Source organism: Capra hircus, chromosome 8 (assembly GCF_001704415.2).
Source record: "Capra hircus breed San Clemente chromosome 8, ASM170441v1, whole genome shotgun sequence".
NCBI lineage: Eukaryota > Metazoa > Chordata > Mammalia > Artiodactyla > Bovidae > Capra > Capra hircus.
Window position 1 is genome coordinate 21217589 of NC_030815.1, and position 20428 is coordinate 21238016.

The 20428-nt window shown below is 38.7% G+C and overlaps 1 pseudogene; it reads left to right on the plus strand.

Annotated features, from left to right (window-relative positions):
* On the plus strand, nt 272-951 carry LOC108636655 (annotated as a pseudogene).

The following is a 20428-nucleotide window of genomic DNA, read 5'->3' on the forward strand; positions in this document are numbered from 1 at the left end:
GGTAGATAGAGTGCCTGATGAACTATGGAATGAGGTTCATGGCATTGTACAGGAGACAGGGATCAAGACCATCCCCATGGGAGAGAAATGCAAAAAAGCAAAATGGCTGTCGGGGGAGGCCTTACAAATAGCTGTGAAAAGAAGAGAAGTGAAAAGCCAAGGAGAAAAGGAAAGATATAAGCATCTGAATGCAGAGCTCCAAAGAATAGCAAGAAGAGATAAGAAAGCCTTCTTCAGCAATCAATGGAAAGAAATAAAGGAAAACAACAGAATGGGAAAGACTAGAGATCTTTTTAAGAAAATTAGAGATACCAAGGGAACATTTCATGCAAAGATGGGCTCGATAAAGGACAGAAATGGTATGGACCTAACAGAAGCAGAAGATATTAAGAAGAGGTGGCAAGAATACACGGAAGAACTGTACAAAAAAGATCTTCACAACCCAGATAATCATGATGGTGTGATCACTCACCTAGAGCCAGACATCCTGGAATGCAAAGTCAAGTGGGCCTTAGAAAGCATCACTATGAACAAAGCTAGTGGAGGTGACGGAATTCCAGTTGAGCTGTTTCAAATCCTGAAAGATGATGCTGTGAAAGTGCTGCACTCAATATGCCAGCAAATTTGGAAAACTCACAGTGGCCACAGGACTGGAAAAGGTCAGTTTTCATTCCAATTCCAAAGAAAGGCAATGCCAAAGAATGCTCAAACTACCGCACAATTGCACTCATCTCACATGCTAGTAAAGTAATGCTCAAAGTTCTCCAAGCCAGGCTTCAGCAATACGTGAACCGTGAACTCCCTGATGTTCAAGCTGGTTTTCGAAAAGGCAGAGGAACCAGAGATCAAATAGCCAACATCTGCTGGATCATGGAAAAAGCAAGAGAGTTCCAGAAAAACATCTATTTCTGCTTTATTGACTATGCCAAAGCCTTTGACTGTGTGGATCACAATAAACTGTGGGAAATGCTGAAAGAGATGGGAATACCAGACCACCTAACCTGCCTCTTGAGAAATCTGTATGCAGGCCAGGAAGCACCAGTTAGAACTGGACATGGAACAACAGACTGGTTCCAAATAGGAAAAGGAGTATGTCAAGGCTGTATATTGTCACCCTGCTTATTTAACTTCTATGCAGAGTACATCATGAGAAACGTTGGACTGAAAGAAGCACATGCTGGAATCAAGATTGCCGGGAGAAATATCAATAACCTCAGATATGCAGATGATACCACCCTTATGGCAGAAAGTGAAGAGGAGCTAAAAAGCCTCTTGACAAAAGTGAAAGAGGAGAGTGGAAATGTTGACTTAAAGCTCAACATTCAGAAAATGAAGATCATGGCATCCGGTCCCATCACTTCATGGGAAATAGATGGGGAAACAGTGGAAACAATGTCAAACTTTATTTTTTGGGGCTCCAAAATCACTGCAGATGGTGACTGCAGCCATGAAATTAAAAGATGCTTACTCCTTGGAAGAAAAGTTATGAGCAACCTAGATAGTATATTCAAAAGCAGAGACATTACTTTGCCGACTAAGGTCCGTCTAGCCAAGGCTATGATTTTTCCAGTGGTCATGTATGGATGTGAGAGTTGGACTGTGAAGAAGGCTGAGTGCCGAAGAATTGATGCTTTTGAACTGTGGTGTTGGACAAGACTCTTGGGAGTCCCTTGGACTGCAAGGAGATCCCACCAGTCCATTCTGTAGGAGATCAGCCCTGGGATTTCTTTGGAAGGAATGATGCTAAAGCTGAAGCTGCAGTACTTTGGCCACCTCATGAGAAGAGTTGACTCATTGGAAAAGACTCTGATGCTGGGAGGGACTGGGGGCAGGAGGAGAAGGGGACGACCGAGGATGAGATGGCTGGATGGCATCACGGACTCGATGGAAGTGAGTCTGAGTGAACTCCAGGAGTTGGTGATGGACAGGGAGGCCTGGCTTGCTGCGGTTCATGGGGTTTCAAAGAGTCGGACACGACTGAGTGACTGAACTGAATTAAACATCAGAAAAGCAAAATTGCTTTAGAAAATGAGACAAAAATTAAGTCCTAATCAATCTGATATCTATTGATATTTCAACCATTTTTATTGATGACCATCTTATCAGGGGAAAATTATGGTGAAGTTCCATAATTTGTATAAGCTATACCAATCTTGTTACCCTCTCAGTCAATTTTTTAAACTACTTTCGTGGGACTGAATTTATGAGAATAACAATAAGCAAAGGATCTTTTCTTCATAAAAATATGCATAAATTTGCAAAGAATTCACAATATTTTACTGAATTCTCAGAACCATCCCTGATAAAATAACCCTTCTTTATATACTCTAAGTTACGTATTTGGCATTCTCAGAATTCCTTCTGACTTGTACTTTGCATCATGTACTTAGTGAAATTCTCGTTGCTATTATTATCATAGTTATTTATTATAAGTAAGATCCTTTATATAAAGACTTTATAAATATCTTTATATCTATGTATCAGGAAATAAAGCTTTGTTCCTCCTGAAAATTAAATCATATGCGTTTTAAAAGAATGTTAAAGTGCAACCATTTAATTTTCAGTTTCAAGTGAAGTGCCAAAGTGATTTATGTCGTAGACTAACTTGAAGTACAAGACCAGTAAGCACAATATCACTTGCAAATTAAGTTTATAGAAAACTTATCCTGCAATTCTTTCCTCATCATCACAGTAAGGATATATATCAGTTAGGATGTTAAAGGATGATTCCTTGAACAAAGTTGGTTGTGTGTGACCCCATCCCATTAGTGGTTTCCTCCCCTCTCATCTCTATTCAAAATAGAAAAACTTTAAGAAGACCTTTTGAAGAAAGTATAATGTTTCCCCTGATATGTGTAAGCAAAAATCAACTGATATTCAACCAAGCTTAGGAAGTCTCAAAGATGAGAGACTGGAAGCCTAATCGTTCTCACAACAGAGAAACAGAGAGATGGCCATGTCAGGCCAGATGTTGTTAGAAGAAAGTATTTATGGAAGTTTCCGCTGGACCATAGCTATACTACATACAATAGAAAGCTGGTATGCGGCTGTCTTAGAGACTGACACAGAATATCACATAGAGAGGCAAGGAGCAAGATAACCCAGATGTTTCTTAAAAGAATAAATATACTGACCATTATAGATGTTGCCTTTCTCTAGTAAGGTAAGGGTTTTGAAAACCCACAAAATGTCCCACAAGAAAATGAATCATTTCTGAAAAAACTTGTGAGTCTTAGAGAGCTTGACACATAATTACAGCTTTAGTCAAGTAAGACATTCTTCGTCCTTCTCTTCTTTTGTCAAGCATCTGTACCTCACCTGATCTTGGCACTAGATTCACCTATAATATTTGAGGGACCCAAGAAACATTATATGTTTAAATAGTTCTATGAATTAAAATAAAACACTCTTAGATAAAATATGCTCTGTTATTTTTACCTCAAAAATATACATCCCTAAATATCCAAGAGACCAGAATTAAATTTAAAATTCTTAACATCATTTTGGTCCAGTGCTAGAAACTGGCAGCATGTAGAAAACCCGCCATTGGTCTCCTGAAATTTTGGGAAAGCCTGTAGCCTGTCTCTCTTCTCTTTTTGCCCCAGCTTCTTTCAGCACTGTGAGAAATCTCACTAACATGCATACAAATACCTGAAACCATATGCCCACATTTCATCCTCATTACTACAGACAACTGGCTCTTGGCCAACCCCCAATCCAAGGTGTGATCACTCCAGCAGATCAGCCCTCTTAGGAAGGCAACCCCTAGGGAAGTGCCCTGAACAGACCAAATTCAGGGTTGGCATCATTTGGACAAAGAGTAGCAGGGTCTGGCATTTTTCTAGCATAGTGAGGCTAGAGAATACTGATTCATAAAAAGTATTCCTCTTTGTTTTGCATAATCTCTCCATCCCATGTAGCTGGGCAAGACTAGAAGATAGTCAATAGGAGACACCCTAAAGCATGGAATCCAGGGTAAGAGCTCACATTGCTGTTTAAAGGTAAAACTGTCTGGAAAAATTGATAACCATTATTAGCATGATAGAGAATAGAAAACACACAAAGATACACACACAGACACACACACACACAAGGCAGAGAAAGAGAGCAGAAGCCACCATGCCCTCTCTCTGCTGGGGGCTGGCCTATGGCTTGCGCAAGCTGGTAAAAGGAGTAAACTTTGATAAAATCTAACATATTGATTCCTTTAGGCATTTAAATAGCTCGATTAGACATTTAAATTACTGACTAGAGGACTTTTTATCACCTGATAGTGATTCAAAATTAATGAGACTTGACCAAAATTCCATTCAGAGGAAAAGAAAGAAATGGCCCCAAAGGAAAACAAAAAGCAAAAGAAAACATGTTGCTTATAATTGAATTTACAAGTCCTGCTTTTTCAATCTATTTATTACAACTTTGTTCCTATAATCAATGAGAATTTTGTAGCTAATCATGTCTTCATTTTGCTTTTTAGGAATCTCTGTCAAGTATGCATACTGACTCTTATAGACTATGCTTGCATAGTACCTTTTGCTCCAGACTTATGTTTCCATCCACATTGTTCAGTTCATACTTCTACTTTATTTGTAGTGCATATATTTTCATAAACTGGCCAAAAGAATTTATGATAATTATATATGTGTGTGTATATGTATATATATGTGTGTGTGTGTGTGCGTGTGTGTGTGTGTGTGTGTGTGTGCGTGCGTGTGTGTGTGTATATATATGTGCTGTCCTCTGCTTAGTTGCTCAGTTGTGTCTAACTCGTGACCCCATGGACTGTAGCCTGCCAGGCTCCTCTGTCCGTGGGGATTCTCCAGGTGAGAATATTGGAGTGGGTTGCCATGCCCTCCTCCAGGGGATCTTCCTGTCTTAGGGATGAAAACTGCATCTCCTGCGTTGGCAGGCAGATTCTTTACCACTGCACCACCTGGGAAGCAATATCTCCAAGACATCTCGTTAATAAAAACCAGAATATCAAATGTTAATTGTTGAATCAAAATGTAGAAGTAAACACTGGATATCACTCTCTGGTTTCTCATAAATTCTATACAAGTCACATACCCACTTTATGTAAACATGCTCTCTTTCACAAGGATACTAAGATAATTAAAGGCAAAACACTTAAAATATATATATACACTTTTTTAAATGAATTGGTTACAAAACAAAGCTAGATCATACCAGAGCAGACTGAAACCAGGGAAGCTGGAGGACCACCAGTATTGTCTAAAGCACCATTCAGGAGGCAAGAAGAATAATGCTATCTAAAGAGATCCCCTTTCATTAACTGGCTGTGTGTGATGGGTAAAACATAAATCCTAGTCAGCATCTTACTTTATTCACTTAGCAGACATATGTTGAGTGCTCATTCTGTGTTAGTCATAGCAAGTAGACAAAATGCGCCTGGCCTCTCCACCACTGAGTGAGGTTAGTGGCAAAGCTGCTTTATAGGCTTCCTACCTATGTACTATACTGGGCCCAGACTCAGGAGGACTCCACATTTGGTTTAATGTTATCTGGTTGCTGTATTGAAATTCTAACCATTTCTGAATAAGGAGAGTTTTCAATTTGTACTGGGCTCTGCCATTTATTGGAGCTGGTCCTGGACAGTGGCTGCATATTCTAAATCTTTGCCAGTCTACAGATTCCCCCAAACACTCTCATGTCTTATTTGGATCTAGCATTCACACTTTTATGCCTGTGAATGGATTTTGGCTTTTTTGTTAAGACACAACTCCGGCCTATTAGTGTGTCCCTATCAGGAATAAAAAAGAATAATTTGAAAATGTACACAAATCCTCTCCTGCGTCAGCAAGACTCCAGAGTGTTTTATGTAAATGATTAGTTTGTAATGTGCTTATGCTTGAGGAGAACAAGTCTCATGGGAGAAAGAATTGTGTAAATTAAAAAAAAAAAGAAGTGAAGTCTGTCCTTAGTAACCTGCAGAGATGACACCGTGCATCATTCTTATTTTCCCTTTGTGACTTCTGCTGGGTAGTGCTTTCTAGCTATATCCTTGAGCAGAGAATCATGAAGCCTTAGAGGACATTAATTTCTCTTTCACAATTCTCTGCTATTGAGGTTTGTTTGTTTGCTGCCTATTTATTTATCTGCTATTCAGTTCTAACAAACACAAACTGGGCACCCACAAAAACTTTAGTCTTATTACGTGTGTATGGATTCTTTCCTTGCATGGCCTACCATTTATTTTGGATCCTCAGTGCCTACTCAAGGCAGGGTCTGAAACCTAGAAATTTTTACCAAGTGACTGAAATAACTTCTCATATTCAGGACTCAGATTAACATTTTACATGTGCCATTTTATGGAATTATATGGCAGAAAGTGAAGAGGAACTAAAAAGCCTCTTGATGAAAGTGAAAGAGGAGAGTGAAAAATTTGGCTTAAAGCTCAACATTTGGAAAACGAAGATCATGGCATCTGGTCCAATCACTTCATGGGAAATAGATGGGGAAACAGTGTCAGACTTTATTTTGGGTTGGAAAAGACTCTGATGCTGGGAGGGATTGTGGGTAGAAGGAGAAGGGGACAACAGAGGATGAGATGGCTGGATGGCATCACTGACTCGATGGATGTGAGTCTGAGTGAACTCCGGGAGTTGGTGATGGACAGGGAGGCCTGCTGTGCTGCAATTCATGGGGTTGCAAAGAGTCGGACACGACTGAGCAACTGAAATGAACTGAACTGAACTGAACTGATCTATATCTGTAAACTTTTATAAAATTCAGAAAGCTGTGTTTGATCCCTGTAATGCTCTCTTTGATATCTTTGCAATGGGTATTTTCTTAGCAATGCAATTCTTCATGGTATATCAAGGCCTGTTTGGTAGTTCAGAAACTGCAGCTTCTGCATGGGATCTCAAACATCCACCTTAGACTGCAGTGTCATGTTAAGATGTTCATTTAAAACTTAGGTCAGTCACTGTCCCAGGCTGAGTCCTCTGCAAGCACAGCTGTTACAGAATTTTCGGTGCAAGTTGTTTAAAGGGGATTGAAAGTGGTGCAGGGCATGGGAAGGAGCAGGATTAGTGAGAGGAAGAAGTCACACTGTAATGTGCCTTGACCAACAGAGAGCTCTGGAGGAAGTCTCACTTCTGGTTGAAATAGCAGGGCCTGTATATCGTCATCTCATTTTCACCAGGGGCACCTTGCTTTGGGGGTGGGTTTGCCCTTGAGTAAAGTGGTCTTTGCCACTGAGGCAGACCCTCAATTTGCAGAAAGCTGAAGGCTATCCCCTGACTTCTCTCTATGTAGCTGGCCAACAAGTTCTTCCTTGAAATGAGACCTGGGTAGTGCATCCCCATGTCTATCACAGATTTTCATCATAATGGCTCCTGGTCTAACTTCTTAGACCAAATGATCAGAATAATTAAATGCAGAAAAACTAAAATTCTGTTGTAAAGTGAAGCGTTCAAAACAGGTGTACTATCATGAAAATTAGACCAGCAGTTATATTCTATAGAGCACTACAAAAAAAGGTTTCACAATTTATTTCTTTATATTCATTATGTGTCTTCTCAACATTGTATTTTCTATTTGCCAACAGTCTGAGTGAGGAAACTTGAATAAAATATTACTGTATCACTGGCAGTGTCATTATTCTCATGATTCTGGGTGACTCTAGACAGTCTTTTTATGTCTCAAAATAGAACTGTTGCTGGCTTTGTTAGTCACGAGGTAAGTAAGTAAGTAAAGTCACTCAGTCGTGTCCGACTCTTTGTGACCCCGTGGACTGCAGCCCACCAGGCTCCTCAATCCATGGGATTCTCCAGGCAAGAATATTGGAGTGGGTTGCCATTTCCTTCTCCAGGGGATCTTCCGGACCCAGGGATCGAACCTGGGTCTCCTGCATTGGAGGCAGATGCTTTAACCTCTGAGCCACCAGGGAAAGATGTGATATTTAATTGTCAAAGTCATTACTATTTCTATTATTCTATTACTGTTTTCCTATGCTCCAAAGGGTATTATTTATTATGTTTTATAGTTAATTTTTTAAATTGCTCATTTGAGTAATTTTTATATAAAACTTCCAAACACTTTAACAGAATTAACTTTTTTTTTTTCATAATTATATACCCAGTACATAGATGAAGTTCCCAGGACAATTTGGGAGGTAAGTAAATATTTAAGTGACTAAAATAAAAATGAATAAGTGAATGAATGAGTTGGTAACACCCTGTGACCATCTTCAATAAAGGTATGATCAACTACCGAAATGATGGTACAGTACAACACTGAACATTTAAAATGACTTAAATTCTCCAGCTCTCTAAACACAGAAGACATTCATAAATGGAATTCACACAGTGTTAAAACACATGAAAAAGGCCAATGTGTGTGTAGAGAGATGCTAACCTTATGCTAAATATGATTTTTCAACACACTGCTGTTGTAAGGACTAATGCTGGCACAACCTATGAGTTCTCTAATGAAAGCAGAGCATTCTAAAAAAAAAAAAAAGACAATAGTGGTGCTATGTTTCTTTTAATTAATTTGATCATATCTGAGGTCAGTTGCTTTAGTTTTTGACAAATTGAGTCAGTTTGTAGGATGAAGAGCTATAGGACAATGAGAGAGATGTAAATATATATTTCTTTTGGACTATCTTCTTAATCTTCAAAAACAAGCAAAGAAACAAACCCTGTATGTTGGCCCTATAATTCTAGGAGAATCCCAAAAGAAATATAAAATTCAAAAAACTTACGATAGATCACTGTATGTAAGTTTTCATCCTAGGAATACACAATTAAAAAATAAAGCAATTTACATGGATGATGAGAGGAGCGTGTTCAGTGAGTGAGGATGAGATGCAGTCACTAAAAGTAATGCTTAAGAAAGTTTTACAGGATTTTGAGAAGGCTTGTGATATATTTCAATGAAAAGTAATCTGGTCTCAAACTGTTACTAAAAATGTAAGTTCAAAACATACATTATTCTCTTTTCATAATCAGAGGGAAATACACCAAAAATTTTAAAAATGGTATTAATTTTCTTCCTTTTTTATGTTTTCCACAGTAATGATTTTTAAAAAATTTTTATAATCAGGAAAAGAAAGTTTTTTGTACAAGTAAATTATTATAATTTTTGCTCCTTTCTCTACATTGCAAAACTAAAATTTACAACTTATTTCCTAACAAAGAAAAAGAAAATATGCTTGGGGATTAAACACTATGTGTTAATTTAGTGTTTTTATTTTCTACTACTTGAGTTTCCTTTCTTCATGGACTATGAACAAAGGTGAGCACCGAAGAATTGATGCTTTTGAACTGTGGTGTTGGAGAAGACTCTTGAGAGTTCCTTGGACTGCAAGGAGATACAACTAGTCCATCCTAAAGGAAACCAGTCCTGAATATTCATTGGAAGGACTGATGCTGAAACTGAAACTCCAATATTTTGGCCACCTGATGCAAAGAACTGACTCATTTGAAAAGACCATAATGCTGGGAAAGATTGAAGGTGGGAGGGGAAGGAGATGACAGAGGATAAGGTGGCTGAATGGCAACACCAACTGGATGGACATGAGTTTGAGTAAGCTCCAGTAGTTGGTGATGGACAGGGAAGCCTGGCATACTGCAGTCCATGGGTTGGCAAAGAGTCAGACACGACTGAGAGATTGAAGTGTACTGAACTGAGTTTCCTAAATAATATTGATTTGAACATGTCTGCATTCAAAATTTGTTCAATTCAGCTTACTTAGATAAATGCAGGAAGAATAAGTCCAAAATCATACAATTTAGGACAAAAGAAAAAAGTCAAGAAGTAAATAGGGTAAGGAAAATAAAAAGCTTAACAGGAAATCTTATCAGGGAAATTCCAGCAGTTGAATCAAAATAAGTCTTATAGCTTGTATGAAAAAGGCAGAAAAACATTATTCTAATTAATTAATCATTTGGAAAGTATTAGCTTATCAAGACAGACTGGACATATACTGTGAAAATTTTTTCCATATTAACCAGTTCATTCATGTATTTAGTGAAAGTTCATCAACTATAAACCACACTATAAGGAATTAAATTGGGCTTCCCAGGTGGCTCAGTGGTAAAGAATCCTCCTGCCAACGTAGGAGACTCAGGTTCGATCCCTGGGTTGGGAAGATCTCCTGGAGAAGAAAATGGCAACCCACTTCAGTATTCTTGCCTGGGAAATCCCATGGACAGGGGAAACTGGTGAGCTACTGTCCATGGGGTCACAAAAATGCCAGAAACAACTTAGTGACTAAAAAACAAGAGTAGCAAGGAATTAAACTAGAGAGGGAAAAATATAGGCAATGCAGTCACAAGTGAAGGTGGGGTCATGGCAAATGAGGGAGAAAAGTCCAGGCCTAAAATACTCATTATCTTTGTCTCTGAGGTGCTAGTCTTTCTTGTACCATTGCATATGTTTTCAAGATCTGTGTTGGGTTATAAGCACCTTGGAGGCTGTGAAGTCCTTTGATATACAGTCCTTGATACTGGAGCTTATACTGATGACATATCCAGAAATTATAAGGATTGTCTGTTTAATGTCTGTCTTCCCCAATTTTCAGTGTTCTGCGCTCTCTCCCCATAAAACCTAAACTCTATAAAGCCAGTGGTTGCATACTTTCCCAAGCTTGATCTCGAGAGCTTAGAAGAGCACTTGTTCCACGGTAAGACTCAATAAATATTCCTTTACATATTGATGAATTGATTGAATGAATGACTATAATCATCTCTTAAGACTCAAATTTCAGCATGATGTTCTTAATTTATAGCTACAACTGTTGTTTCTTTTTAATAACATTGATTTCCCTAACTACAGTCAGCTGGATACTAACATGCAGAGGACTTTTAGGGGTTATATTTTACTGGCTGCTCAAATTTAAAATTGTATAGGCCATCTCTGTATTAGTTAGTGTAATTTTAAAAGGAGTGTTGCATATTTTCATAAGAAACACTTTCTTATAATAGCCATTTTCATTATAATCTATGGATTAAATTCTCCCTGATCCTTGTGGTCTTTAAATCTATACAAACAATATAGAAATTATAAGAATCAGCATAAAATGTAAAAAAATATTATATCTCAATATGCATCCTTAGTTTTCAAATATTTTCTGAGCACAGGAGTTCTTCCATCAAAAGAAATCCAATGGAAGACTCTCATGTCAAAATCTTCTGAGCATCTCTTATTGAAATAGTATATGAACAAATTGAAAGATAAAAAGCATATGATTACCTCAATAGACCGAGAGAAAGCTTTTGACAAATTCAACACCCACTTATGACAAAAACTCTCCAGAAAACTGGAATAGAAGGAACCTACCTCAAAATAATAAAGGTCATATATGACAAACCCACAGCAAGCATTATTGTTAACCACACACACACAAAAAAGGAGAAAGCATTTCCTCTAAGGTCAGGAACAAGACAAGGGTGCCCACTGTCACCACTGGTATTCAATATAGTCATGGCAATCAGAGAAGAAAAAGAAATAAAAGGAATCCAGATTGGAAAAGAAGTAAAGTCTCATTGTTTGCAGATGACATGATACTATATATAGAAAACCCTAAAATCATCACCAAAATACTACTAGAATTAATAAATGGATTTAGTAAAGTCACTAGATATAAAATTAATACACAGAGATCCTTTGCATCCCTATATACTAACAATGAAAAATCATAAAGAAAAATTAAGGACAACAATCAGGTTCACCATTTGTAATAAAAATAATAAAATACCTAGGACTAAACTTACCTAATGAGACAAAAGACTTGTATTCAGAAAACTCTAAGGCACTGATAAAAGAAATCAAAGACAACACAAACAGATGGAGAGATATACCACGCTCTTGAACTGGAAAAATCAATATTGTCAAAATGACTATACCATCCAAAGCATTCTTCAGATTAAATGCTGCTGCTGCTGCTGCTAAGTCACTTCAGTCATGTCTTACTCTGTGTGACCCCAGAGACGGCAGCCCTGTCCCTGGGATTCTCCAGGCAAGAACACTGGAGTGGGTTGCCATTTCCTTTTCCAATGCAGGAAAGTGAAAAGTGAAAGTGAAGTCACTCAGTCATGTCTGACTCTTAGCGACCCCATGGACTGCAGCCTACCATGCTCCTCCTCCCATGGGATTTTCCAGGCAACAGTACTGGAAAATCCCATGGGCAGAGGAGCCTGGTAGCAACAGCATTTTTCACAGAACTAGAATGAAAAATATCAAAATTTGTAGAGAAGAATAAAATACCTTAAATAGCAAAAGCAATCTTGAGAAAGAAAAATAGAGCTGGAGAAATCAACCTCCCCGACTTCAAATTATACTACAAAGCTACAGTCATCAAGACAGTTTGGTGCCGGCACAAAAAGAGAAATATAGACCAATGGAACAAGATAGAAAGCACAGAGGTAAATCCATGCATCTATTGGCACCTAGTCTTTGACAAAGGAGACAAGAATATACAATGCAGAAAAGACAGCCTCTTCAATAAGTGGTGCTGGAAAAACTGTACAGCTACATGTAAAAGAATGAAATTAGAACACTTCCTAACACCATACACAAAAATAAATTCAAATGGATTAAAGACTTAAATGTAAGGCCAGAAACTACAAAGCTCTTAGAGGAAAACATATGTAGTATGTTTTCTTTGACATAAATGGCAACAAGAGTCTTTCTGACCTATCTTCTAGATTGATGGAAACAAAAACAAAAATAAACAAATATGGCCTAATAAAACTTAAAAGTTTTGTACAGCAAAGGAAGCTATAAATAATGAAAAACAACCTCAGAATGGGAGAAAATAATTGCAAACAAAGAAACTGACAAAGTTAATCTCCAAAATACAGAAGCAGTTAATTCAGATCAATATATGAAAAACAAACAAACCAATCAATAAGTGGGCAGAACCTAATAGGCATTTCTGCAAAGAAATGCAGATGGTAAATAAATACATGAAAAGATGCTCAGCATCACCCATTATTAAGTACAGTCGCTCAGTCGTGTCCAACTCTTTGCAACCCCATGTATCACAGCACGCCAGGCGTCCCTGTCCATTAACAACTCCTGGAGTTCACTCAAACTCATGTCCATCGAGTCCGTGATGCCATCCAACCATCTCATCCTCTGTCATCCCCTTCTCCTCCTGCCCCCAATCCCTCCCAGCATCTGGGTCTTTTCCAATGAGTCAACTCTTCACATGAAGTTGCCAAAGTACTGCAGCTTCAGCTTTAGCATCAGTCCTTCTAATGAACACCCAGGACAGATCTCTAGAATGGACTGGTTGGATCTCCTTGCAGTCCAAGGGACTCTCAAGAATCTTCTCCAACACCACAGTTCAAAAGCATCAATTCTTCGGCGCTCAGCTTTCTTCACAGTCCAACTCTCACATCCACACATGACCACAGGAAAAGCCATAGCCTTGACTAGATGGACCTTTGTTGGCAAAGTAATGTCTCTACTTTTGAATATGCTATCTAGGTTGTTCATAACTTTCCTTCCAAGGAGTGTCTTTTAATTTCATGGTGGCAATCACCATCTGCAGTGATTTTGGAGCCCCAAAAAATAAAGTCTGACACTGTTTCCCCATCTATTTCCCATGAAGTGATGGGACCAGATGCCACAATCTTAGTTCGCGGGTGGAGGAGGGCCGAGAGGAGCTACTCCATGTTCAAGGTCAGGAGGGGCGGCTGTGAGGAGATTCACCTCGTTCAAGGTAAGGAGCAGCGGCTGCCCTTTGCTGGAGCAGCTGTGAAGAGTTGTCCCATGTCCAAGGTAAGAGAAACCCAAGTAAGATGGTAGGTGTTGCAAGAGGGCATCAGAGGACAGACACACTGAAACCATACTCAGAAAACTAGCCAATCAGATCACACAGACCACAGCCTTGTCTAACTCAATGAAATTAAGCCATGCCATGTGGGGCCACCCAAGACAGACAGGTCATGGTGGAGAGGTCTGACACAATGTGGTCCACTGGAGAAGGGAATGGCAAACCACTTCAGTATTCTTGCCTTGAGAACCCCATGAACAGTATGAAAAGGCAAAATGATAGGATACTGAAAGAGGAACTCTCCAGGTTGGTAGGTGCCCAATATGCTACTGGAGATCAGTGGAGAAATAACTCCAGAAAGAATGAAGGGATGGAGCAAAACAAACAAACAAACAAACAAACCAATACTCAGTTGTGGATGTCACTGGTGATAGAAGCAAGGTCCAATGCTGGCAAGAGCAATATTACATAGGAACCTAAAATGTTAGGTCCATGAATCAAGGCAAACTGGAAGTGGTCAAACAGGAGATGGCAAAAGTGAACGTTGACATTCTAGGAATCAGCAAACTAAAATGGGCTGGAATGGGTGAATTTAACTCAGATGACCATTATATCTACTACTGTGGGCAGGAATCCCTTAGAAGAAATGGAGTAGCCATCATGGTCAACAAAAGAGTCTGAAATGCAGTACTTGGATGCAATCTCAGAAATAACAGAATGATCTATGTTCATTTCCAAGGCAAACCATTCAATATCACAGTAATCCAAGCCTATGCCCCAACCAGTAACACTGAAGAATCTGAAGTTGAACGGTTTTATGAAGACCTACAAGACCTTTTAGAACTAACACCCAAAAAAGACGTCCTTTTCATTATAGGGGACTGGAATGTAAAAGTAGGAAGTCAAGAAACACCTGAAGTAACAGGAAAATTTGGCCTCGGAGTATTGAATGAAGCAGGGCAAATGCTAACAGAGTTTTGCCAAGAGAACGCAGTGGGCATAGCAAACACTCCCTTCCAACAACACAAGAGAAGACTCTACAAATGGACATCAGCAGACGGTCAACACCAGTATAAGACTGACTATATTCTTTGCAGCCAAACATGGAGAAGCTCTCTACAGTCAGCAGAAAAAAGACCGGGGGCAGACTGTGGCTCAGATCTTGAACTTCTTATCGCTAAATTCAGACTTAAATTGAAGAACGTAGGGAAAATCACTAGACCATTCAGGTATGACCTAAATCAAATCCCTTATGATCATACAGTGGAAGTGAGAAATAGATTTAAGGGCCTAGATCTGATAGATAGAGTGCCTGATGAACTATGGACAGAGGTTCGTGACATTGTACAGGAGACAGGGATCAAGACCATTCCCATGGAAAAAAAGTGCAAAAAAGTAAAATGGCTGTCTGGGGAGGCCTTACAAATAGCTGTGAAAAGAAGAGAAGTGAAAAGCAAAGGAGAAAAGGAAGATATTCCCATCTGAATGCAGAGTTCCAAAGAATATCAAAGAGAGATAAGAAAGCCTTCCTCAGTGATCAATGCAAAGAAATAAAGGAAAACAACAGAATGGGAAAGACTAGAGATCTCTTCAAGATAATTAGAGATACCAAGGGAACATTTCATGCAATGATGGGCTCAATAAAGGACAGAAATTGTATGGACCTAACAGAAGCAGAAGGTATTAAGAAAGGTAGCAAGAATACACAGAAGAACTGTACAAAAAAAGAGCTTCATGACCCACATAATCATGATGGTGTAATCACTCACCTAGAGCCAGACATCCTGGACTGTGAAGTCAATTGGGCCTTAGAAAGCATCACTACAAACAAAGCTAGTGGAAGTGATGGGATCCCAGTTGAGCTATTTCAAATGCTGAAAGATGATGCTGTGAAAATGCTGCACTCAACATGCCAGCAAATTTGGAAAACTCACAGTGGCCACAGGACTGGAAAAGGTCAGTTTTCATTCTAATCCCAAAGAAAGGCAATGCCAAAGAATGCTCAAACTACCACACAATTGCACTCATCTCACATGCTAGTAAAGTAATGCTCAAAATTCTCCAAGCCAGGCTTCAGCAATGTGAACCGTGTACCTCCAGACATTTAAGCTGGTTTTAGAAAAGGCAGAGGAACCAGAGATCAAACTGCCGACATCCACTGGATCATCAAAAAAGCAAGAGAGTTCCAGAAAAACATCTGTTTCTGCTTTATTGACTATGCCAAAGCCTTTGACTGTGTGGATCACAATAAACTGTGGAAAATTCTGAAAGAGATGGGGATACCAGATCACCTGACCTGCCTCTTGAGAAACCCATATGCAGGTCAGGAAGAAACAGTTAGAACTGGACATGGAACAACAGACTGGTTCCAAATAGGAAAAGGAGTACGTCAAGGCTGTATATTGTCACCCTGCTTATTTAACTTCTATGCAGAGTACATCATGAGAAACGCTGGGCTGGAAGAAGCACAAGCTGGAATCAAGATTGCTGGAAGCAATCTCAATAACCTCAGATATGCAGGTGACACCACCATTATAGCAGATAGTGGAGACGAACTAAAAGTCTCTTGATGAAAGTGAAAGAGGAGCGTGAAATATTTGGCTTAAAACTCAACAATCAGAAAACTAAGATCATTACCCATTATTATAGAAATACAAATTGAAATTACAGTGAGGTATCACCTCACACTGGTCAGAATGGTAAAAAAAAAAAAAAATATATATATATATATACACACACAGCAACTTCTGGAAAGGATGTGGAGAAAAGGGAACCCTCCTACACTGTTGGTGGAAGTGTAAACTTATACAGCCATTAAGGAGAACAGTATGGAGATTCCTTAAGAAACTAGGAATAAATCTATGAAATGGCCTAGCAACCACACTACTGGGCATATACCCTGAGAATACAACAGTTCTAAAAGACACATGTACCTGAATGTTCATTGAAGCAATATTTAGAAAACGCCAGACATGGATGCAATCTAGATGCCCATCAATAGATGAATGGATAAAGTGTTGTGGTACATTTATACAATGGAATATTACTCAGCCATAAAAAGGAATGAATTTGAGTCATTTGTAATGACGTAGATGAACTTAGAGCCTCTTATACAGACTGAAGTAAGTCAGAAAGAGAAAAACAAGTATTGTATATTAACACATTATATGTAGATTCTAGAAAAGTGGTACTGATGACCCTAGTAGAGAATGGACTTGTGAACACAGTGAAGGAAGATGAGGGTAGGATGACTTGAGAAGGTAGCATTAACATATATATACTGTCATGTGTAAAATAGTTAGTGGAAAGTTGCCAAATAACATAGGGAGCCCATCTGGCACTCTGTGATGACCTAGAGGGGTGGTATGGCAGGATAGGATAAGGCCAGGAGGAAGGCTATATATATATATAATTATGACTGATATATGTTGTACTATAGAAACCAGCAGATGTTGGCAATTTGATCTCTGGTTCCTCTGCCTTTTCTAAAACCAGCTTGGACATCTAGAAGTTCATGGTTCACATATTGCTGAAGCCTGACTTGGAGAATTTTGAGCATTTCTTTACTAGCGTGTGAGATGAGTGCAATTGTGTGGTAGTTTGAGCGTTCTTTGGCATTGCCTTTCTTTGGGATTGGAATGAAAACTGACCTTTTTCCAGGCCTGTGGCCACTGCTGAGTTTTCCAAATTTGCTGGCATATTGAGTGCAGCACTTTCACAGCATCATCTTTCAGGATTTGAAAAAGTTCAACTGGAATTCCGTCACCTCCACTAGCTTTGTTTGTAGTGATGCTTCCTAGGGCCCACCTGACTTCACATTCCAGGATGTCCAGCTCTAGGTGAGTGTGAGTGATCACACCTTTATGATTATCTGGGTCATGAAGATCTTTTTCATACAGTTCTTCTGTGTATTCTTGCCACCTCTTCTTAATGTCTTCTGTTTCTGTTGGCCAATAGCATTTCTGGTCAGGAAGCAACAGTTAGAACTGAACATGGAACAACAGGCTGGTTCCAAATAGGAAAAGGAGTATGTCAAGGTTGTATATTGTCACCCTGCTTCTTTAACTTATATGCAGAGTACATCATGAGAAACACTGGCCTGGAGGAAGCACAGGCTGGAATCAAGATTGCCGGGAGAAATATCAATAACCTCAGATATGCAGATGACATCATCCTTATGGCAGAAACTGAAGAAGAACTAAATAGCCTCTTGATGAAAGTGAAAGAGGAGAGTGAAAAAGTTGGCTTAAAGCTCAACATTCAGAAAACTAAGATCATGGCATCTGGTCCCATCACTTCATGGGAAATAGATTGGGAACCAGTGGAAACAGTGGCTGACTGTATATTTTGGGCTCCAAAATCACTGAAGATGGTGATTGCAGCCATGACATTAAAAGACACTTACTCCTTGGAAGGAAAGTTATGACCAACCTAGACAGTATATTAAAAAGCAGAGACATTACTTTGTCAACAAAGTCAAGGCTATGGTTTTTCCAGTGGTCATGTATGGATGTAAGAGCTGGACTATAGAGAAAGCTAGTGCTGAAGAATTGATGCTTTTGAACTGTGGTGTTGGAGAAGACTCTTGACAGTCCCTTGGACTGGAAGGAGTTCCAACCAGTCCATTCTAGAGGAGATCAGTCCTGGGTGTTTATTGGAAGGAATGATGCTAAAGCTGAAACTCCAATACTTTGGCCACCTAATGCGAAGAGCTGACTCATTTGAAAAGACCCTGACGCTGGGTAAAATTGAGGGCAGGAGGAGAAGGGGATGACAGAGGATGAGATGGTTGGATGGCATCACTGACTCTATGGACATGGGTTTGGGTGGACTTCAGGAGTTGGTGATGGACAGGAAGGCCTGGTGTGCTGCGGTTCATGGGGTCTCAAAGAGTCAGAAACGACTGAGCAACTGAATTGAGCTATAGAAACCAACACAAAATTGTAAAGCCATTTTCCATCAATTAACAAAAGAAATCCGATGGAAGATTCTCTTATCAACAGCTTCAAGAGCACCTCTTATTCAAAGGATATAAGGAGAAAATATGTGATCTCTTATTCCTTATTCTCTTTGTTATTTCTTTCTCTTTCTACCTTAACACAATTCGGTAGCATTTGCTATGTCTGTTCAGAAATCTATGGCTTCTAAGAGTTAGAAAACCACTATAGAACATAAGTTTTGATAGTTAATGTGAAATATTTCTTCTGCGGAGAAGGTTGCACCAATATATCTGGCATCAAAATCATGTTAAAATCTGTCCTACAAAAAGAGAGCAGGTTCTAACTCAACTTCTGCTGTATTTAGAAATGTGTGGAAATAACTCATTTTAGATGTTAAAGAGAAGCAGTTTGGCTCAGAACATTAAGCAATTGGATGGCGATTCACAGGCTCAGGCTTTTAAGTTTTCTCTTAGCTGACATGTCTGACATTGGGAAAATCACTGCTTCTCTTTACTTTGGCTTACTCATCAATAAAGCAGCACATGATTATGCTGACTCACCTCATTCTCACAGCATGCTTATTCACTAGTACTGAGAATGCACTATTCCATTTAAGAAACCAAAGAAAAATGGTTCAAGTAGCAGGTAAAAGTGGTCACATTTGTAGCTAAATAATAATTTGAAGGAAACTTACAGAACTTCATGTATAAAAATAAGGAAAAAAAACTTTGGATAATGTAGGTAAAATTTAACAAAAAAATAATTTTCAGTGAAAATGTACAAAGTATCTTCGAATAGTTTAATTTTACTGTAAACTGGAGAGACAGCCAGAGTTAGGATTGGGGCAGGAGGTGTGAGTAGCACTTAGGATGTGTGCTATAATTCTAATAGGTAAGTATGCACTGCTTTCAAGACTTTGAAAAGAAAGAGGAAATTTTTGACTTGTTGGAAGTTTGAAAGAAAAAGATGTTGCTAGTTCTGAATACTGGAATACTGAAACTAATAAAAAAAATACCTGTCATTGTAAATCTGACTTCATGATGTTGCTTTTGACACTAGTAAATTCAGTCCCTTAATTATTTCTGAGAAGGTATATTTATTCCAGCTAGAATATAGAATATGAAAAATAATAATGATAACTTACTAAATAAAATGGCCATTCTTTATCTCATATTTAAGGTAATTACATTTTACACCCTAAGCAACAGTTTCATGCCTTGTTCTTAGTTATGTATACAACAATGTTAGATTAATAGCTGAATATTCTTAGAAAAGAATTTGAGCTTCATAAAAGGTCACTCTCTTCAGTTCAAAATGTTTTTCTAACATTTCAATTACTTTGCATTTTTATCAATTCTCTCACTGTGTGGCTCAAATCATTTCACCAAATGATCATTTCAGATGAAGTGAGTCAACCATCTTTGGGAAATTCATTAGAAAGGAGGCCACCAGGGCACCATTTGCTCAGCTGAAGGCTCACACAGGCTCAAGAAGTTAATGTCCTTATTAAGTGCTTGCAAAATAGTTTATTCCCCCAACAAAGTCTCTCCCCAAAACTCATTAATTCTTTTAACATGCTAGCAATGACAGGATGCAAAGATTTGAATCCTAATCCACTGGATAAATTTCAGATTGTTCAAGGTGACTTTTTTTTTACTTTAAGAGCAAAGTCAGGGAAGACACTAATTAGAAGGGGAAAATACAAAATCTCAAAATCAGCAGAGCTGGATTAAAGCCT